This window comes from Mauremys reevesii, unplaced genomic scaffold (assembly GCF_016161935.1).
Source record: "Mauremys reevesii isolate NIE-2019 unplaced genomic scaffold, ASM1616193v1 Contig4, whole genome shotgun sequence".
NCBI lineage: Eukaryota > Metazoa > Chordata > Testudines > Geoemydidae > Mauremys > Mauremys reevesii.
Genome location: NW_024100851.1, coordinates 298,795 through 304,760, shown reverse-complemented (window position 1 = coordinate 304,760; position 5,966 = coordinate 298,795). Strand labels below are relative to the sequence as shown.

At 49.2% G+C, this 5,966-nt stretch overlaps 3 non-coding genes across 3 annotated transcripts; 2 read left to right on the top strand and 1 right to left on the bottom strand.

Moving 5' to 3' along the window:
* Window positions 1-535: 535 nt before the first annotated feature.
* Window positions 536-609, bottom strand: TRNAT-AGU. The gene has a single exon. It is a non-coding gene; the product is annotated as a tRNA-Thr (tRNA).
* Window positions 610-4,397: 3,788 nt separating this feature from the next.
* Window positions 4,398-4,471, top strand: TRNAT-UGU. Its single transcript has one exon. It is a non-coding gene; the product is annotated as a tRNA-Thr (tRNA).
* A 1,423-nt stretch (window positions 4,472-5,894) lies between these two features.
* TRNAE-UUC lies at window positions 5,895-5,966 on the top strand. The gene has a single exon. It is a non-coding gene; the product is annotated as a tRNA-Glu (tRNA).

Genomic DNA, 5,966 nt, shown 5'->3' with positions numbered 1-5,966 from the left:
TTTGTATGGCTAGCCAGAGTCGGGCTTCTCCGTTAACAAAAAAGATTGACCAAAAGGGGACAAGAGGAGGCACATTCAGCAAGGCAGCACTGGATGCTGGATCCTGAATCTGCTCTTTATCCAGCAGCTCTCTTGGCAAGCTCTGCCATGGTGCCATGCTCTGGGACTTCTCCCCGAACTGCTCCATTTTTCATCAACAATAACATGAAAGGTGAAAGGACAGTAATTCTCCATTTCCTGCAAGCCCTGCAGAGAACCCTCTAGAAGGGGCTCTGTGCATAGATATCCCCAGCGAATTGCATGGGCGCATGACACAGGGTCTCCTGTCACAGCAAATTGCAGCTGGAGCAACCTCCTTGCCAATGCCAATAGCCTTTTGATCAACTCCAGACTGAGGATTTGATTCTCTCCAACGCTCTGCTGGAAAGAAGCCTTTTCCTTCACAAGCAATTACTTGGATTGTCAAGGGAGGTCTCTTCTGTTTCCTAGAAAGACACAGGAAAATGTGAGCAAAGGAGATGAAAGCTATGGAGCAAGGCACCACTGGGAGTTGAACCCAGGATCTCCTGTTTACTAAACAGGCGCTTTAGCCAGCTAAGCCATGGTGCCTTCCCCAAAAGAGCCTTTGCAACCACTACACTTGATGGTCCAAGACTACACCTTCAAATTCCAAAGTACAGACATTCCCCATTTCCTTCAAGACTTGCAGACTTTTTGCTGTCTGGCTCTCTGTGCATGGAAAGCCACACCTGAGCTGACAGAGGGCTTCTAACATGCACTTCTCCCACAAGCTGCCATGATCAGATACTGATTAGTGCTCTGTGTTTCACTCACAGCAGCTTCAGCTCAACTTGAGTCATGGTAACCTTTCCATCAGCTCCAGATTTACCACTTAACACTTTCCACAAGACTTAGTTGCAAGGAAGGGTCTCTGTGTTTTGAACAAGGATTGTGCAGTGAGGTCTTTTCTTTTCATGAGAAGAAATAAAAGAAAGGAGCCTGACAGAAAAGCCAGGTTCAGCAAGGAAGAACTGGCAGGCCAAGCCAGGATCTTCTGGTGAGTAGGAAGGCTCTTCAGCCAGCTCTTCCCAAAGATCACTATCTAGAGGCCACTTCCCACAGATACTGATTATGGTTACAGGCCCATCCTGAAATTACAGCAGGATATTTTAAAGCTTATTCTCACAGTACAGTAACACAATTCAACCATGTCGGCACAGAGGACAAAGCACTCCTTCATTTCATAGTTATTGCTACTGATCTCACTGACAAACTTCCTTTTCTCGGGGCTGCTCCCAGCACTTTAGGGAGTTTTTCCTCTTCTCCCTTCCAGCTGTGGTGATGGGACTGCAGCAGCTCCCCGGATGGCCGGCTTTGCTCTTTCACTTACATCCTTCACTTCTTTGGCTGAAGCTATGTTTGCCACCAGTTTAATCCATAGCTGAGACCTCAGGTACCAGCAGCTAGTTACAAAGGCTCAATTCCCATCACCATCAGTGGGAGGTTATCCAGGGCTGCCAAGGCTGCAGGATTTGGCACATGGATAGTCAAGGTGCTACAGCAGCTACATTCTTACGTGGTGAGTCCTGCAGCCTATTACCAAACTGCTCTGCCATAGTCTGCAGGGGGCCTGACTTTTTGAGACTCTGGCAGAAGAGAGACCCTGGAGTAGAGAAGGAAAATGTCCTCAGCAGTCACAGCCGGCAGGAGCAGCAAAGACTGAGTATCAGACACACTTTTTCACCAGGACAGTAAATGTGCACGACCCCCTGATATATTCTCAGTTCACTCCCCCTTCCAAGGAAGCCCTATTCTGCTCTATTACACTCTCATGGGATGAGAGGGAAGGTCCTCTCATGGGTAAATAACTGGTTACAAGGTAGGAATAAATGGTCAGTTTTCAAAATGGAGAGAGGTCAATAGTGGTGCTCCCCAGGGCATCAGGGATAAGTGCTATTCAACATATTCATAAAGGATCTGGAAAAAGGGGTAAACAGCGAGGTGGCTAAATTTCCATATGATCCAAAAATACTCAGGAAAGTTAAGTCCAAAGCAGCCTGCGAAGAGTTACAAAAAGATCTCACAAAACTGGGTGAACGGGCAACAAAATGACAGATTTGTTGATAAATGCAAAGTGATGCACATTGGAAAACATAATCCCAACTATACATATAAAATGACGAGGCCAAAAATAGTTGTTGCCACTCAAGAGAGATCTTGGAGTCACTGCGGATAGTTCTCTGAGAACATCCACTCAGTGTGCAACAACGGTCAAAAAAGCAAAGAGAATCTTGGGAATCATTAAGAAAGGGATAGAGAATAAGACAGAAAATATCATATTGCTTATGGCCCCCCACATGCATTGGCCTCCCCTCAGGCAGGGGGCTTATAGGCTCTTCTTTCAGTTGGTGTTGGCAGCAGCAAGGGCTGGGTTCAGTGTCTAGGGGAGGAGAGCAGCAGAGAGGGAGAAGAAGAGAGAGTCCCGAGAGGGAAGCAATGAGAGCAGAGTACAAACCAACCAGCTGAGGGTCTCACAGGAGTCCTGAAATATCAGTAGCTCCAGGACCCATCAGGGCTGCCCGGGGGATAAGTGGGGCAATTTGCCCTGGTCCCCACAGGGCCCCCCACAAGAGTGTTTTGGGGCTCCTGGAGTGGGGTTCTTCACTAACTCTGGGGGCTCTGGAAAACTCTCGTGGGGCCTGGGCCCCCGGAGATTCTTCAGCTCTGGGTCTTCGGTGGCAATTCGGCGGCGGGGGGTCCTTCATGAATGAAAAGTGACTTCACTGAAGTGTTGAAGGGCCTTAATGGAGAGAAAAGATTGGGTATTAAAGGGCTCTTTAATCGAGCAGAGAAAGGCATAACAAGACCCACTGGCTGGAAGGTGAAAAGAGACAAATTCATATTACAACTAAGGCACAAATATTCAACAGCGAGGATGTTTCACCACAGGAACAAGCTACCAAGGAGCGTGGTGGATCCTCCATCTCTTGATGTCATTCAATGAAGACTAGCTGCCTTTCTGCGATGTGTTTGCTCCAAAAGTAGCTATTGTGTCATACAGGAGGCCTGTGATATGCAGGGGGTCAGATTAGATGCTCTAATGGTCCCTTCTGGCCATAAATTTTACTAATTTCTGAAAAACTGAGTGTAGCATTGGGAGCAGCGTCTGATGTTTTACTGTCTAGCCGGCTTGCTTCCTAGAACGAACGCTCCTTGAGTGGGGTGATCCACAGGGAGTAGCTCAAACCTCCAAAGTGCCTGGCCAGGGGCAGGACATTAGCACAGCAAGGGAGGGGTGTGGCAGTGACATCACAAAGGACTTTTGCAGGACCTCAGACTATTGGTGGGGAGGTGGTGACCTCACAGAGAGATGCTGACATCAGGCAGGCAGGAGAGGGGTGAGGGGCCAGGGAAACCTCAGAGACCCTTGTGGCTTTGCCTTAGCAAGTCTCCTTCTCCAGGTCTCTCTTTGAGGACTGAGAGAGTATTTGGGTTCAGGTACGTGAGCGCCAGGAGGAACCTCTTTTGAGTTTTCTCCTTCCCTTTTAGTGATTTTACTAGAAAACAGACATCCCTGTTTAGAAGGTAAGAGCCTCGTGGAGGGAAGAGGTGTCATGAAGGCATCACAGTTTGGATGCCGGTGCCCCCCCCAATGTAAGGAAGTTCCCGCCATCCTGCTCTGTGTTCACAGTGCGGGAGAGAGCAGCATCCACAGCAGTGATTTGCTCCTGGCTGCCGGAGCAGAGCAGCAGGCTCAGCTGTCAGAACTTCCCAGAGCTATGAAAGGGGAGGGGCCCAGGGATCATTAGCAGGAATGCAGGGCAGGTGAGTTCACAGCGGGCATTGTGGGATAGTGGAGGAGGCCAGTTATGGTGATATAATGAACAGCAGCGTCTACACTAACACTCTGTCACTTGAAGTTTGCTGCAAAAAGCTCTAGACCTCTCATCGAAGTTGTTTTATTTTGTCAGCAAATCAGGGCAGTTTTGTCGCCAGACGTGGCATTGCAGTGTGTGCACCAGCCACAAGCTGCCGACCGAGGTAGCGTTGTGTGTTTTTCACACACCAGAGCAATATCATTCTGCTGAAACAACTTTGTAGTGCAGACCTGGCCAAAGATCCTCTCTCTCTCTCTCTCTCTCTCTCTCTCTCACACACACACACACACACACACACACACACACACACACACACACACACACACACACACACACACACACACACACACACACACACACACACACACACACACACACACACACACACACACACCTTGCAAGGAAAACCTCACCTGCTCCTCTGCTTTGCAAAATCCAAACACAAGCAAAGCTTGTCAGGCCCTGGTGGCGATGGCAGGGAGTCAGGTGTGGGCAGACAGAGTGTTTTAGCCACACACAGGCACCATGGCTTAGCTGGTTAACGCGTCTGTTTTGTAAACAGGAGATTCTGGGTTCAACTCCCAGTGGTGCCTTGTTGGCTGGATGTTGGGGCACCTGCTATTGGCTACTGTCAGAAGAGAAGTTTCAGAGCTAGATGGGCCTTTGGTGTAGCCCAGGGTGGTTTTTCTTATGGTTTAAATTGCACTCACAGACACTGATAATAGAGTTACTGAAAGTTTGGGAATTAGGAGCAGGTAGGTCAGTGGTCCAGTCCCCTCACAGATGACCCCCTCCCTCTGGGACAGGGGCAGGTCTGAGCTCTCACCCAAATGCTCATTGTGGCTGCCAGAATCTGTGAGCAGCTTGTTTAGTTTACAGCAAAGGTTGAGTCCTGCTTTGTGCACCGTGTGTGAGAATGAAAATCCTAAACCTCCCTTTGAAATAACGAATGCAGCAGGACGTGTTATTGTCCCTGCCCCCAAGCAGACAGACCAATGGAGAAATGCCGTCGAGTCCTAGGTAATACTCCCCTGCCATTTTACCTTTTTTGCTTGCTAAACTCCTTCTTATCTGCCTGGCCCAGGCTGTTCTCTGCCTCAGCTGCTGCTCCCGGCCTGCTCTAGAGTCAAACACGCAGGGTCCCCAGGGGAACAGAGGCTGGGACAGGGCAGCAGCCTGGGCTGGGCTGGGAAGATGCTGGGGGTTCTCATTCCCTGAGAACTGGCCCGGCTCCCTTCTCAACAGCAAACAAATCAATTCCACGCCCCCTCCCCAGAAAAACCAGCCTGGAGCCAAGGGCAGCAGGGGACGATTCCCTGCAGTTCCCACCGAGGCAGGAGAGAACCCAGGGTGTTTCTAGCAGAGCTTATGGAACTGACGTGGGGAAACCAACCTTTAACAACAGGCAGTTCCAGTTTAAGCTCAGTGTTTTTAACAATTTCTACAACATTAAATAACCCTTCAATCGTAGTGTCACAATCCATAAAATTGCTTCAGCCTGCTAAGTGCCCAACTAAACATCTCTTCAAATCCAAGGGAGTGGAGATCGGTCAATGTTCAGAGTCATCCCACATAAAAGAACCATGTTGTGGTACATACTGGCCCCATCATGTGGCCATCGCCTTTCCCTCCTCCTCCAGAGTCAGAATGTGACCAGCTCTCACTGAAGGGGTGCAACACCCCTCCCTTGGTCTCTATGCCAGAGCTCCTATCGGCTCACTGTCCTTCCCACAAGAGTTGGCTGCTGAGAGGGTTGCAATGGGGTAAATGAAGGCAAAGGAGGATTGTTCCTCATGGGTTTTCTTTGTGTGGCTCTGTGATCCTGCTGGAGGAAGCATCATTTGTGTTTGTTTCAGTAGCTTGAGTTGGGCTCAGGTTGTGACCCTGAATACAGGGATTCCTGCACTCTCTGCTCTTAGCCCCTCAGGGAATGGACAATGGAACAACTTCAGAAATTGGATAGAAAGTAGCCTAAGAAAGTGTAACATAAGTGAGAAGAAAAACAATATCTGCCCCTCCCTGGTGGTCTAGTGGTTAGGATTTGGCACTTTCACTGCCAAGGCCTGGGTTCAATTCCCAGTCAGGGAA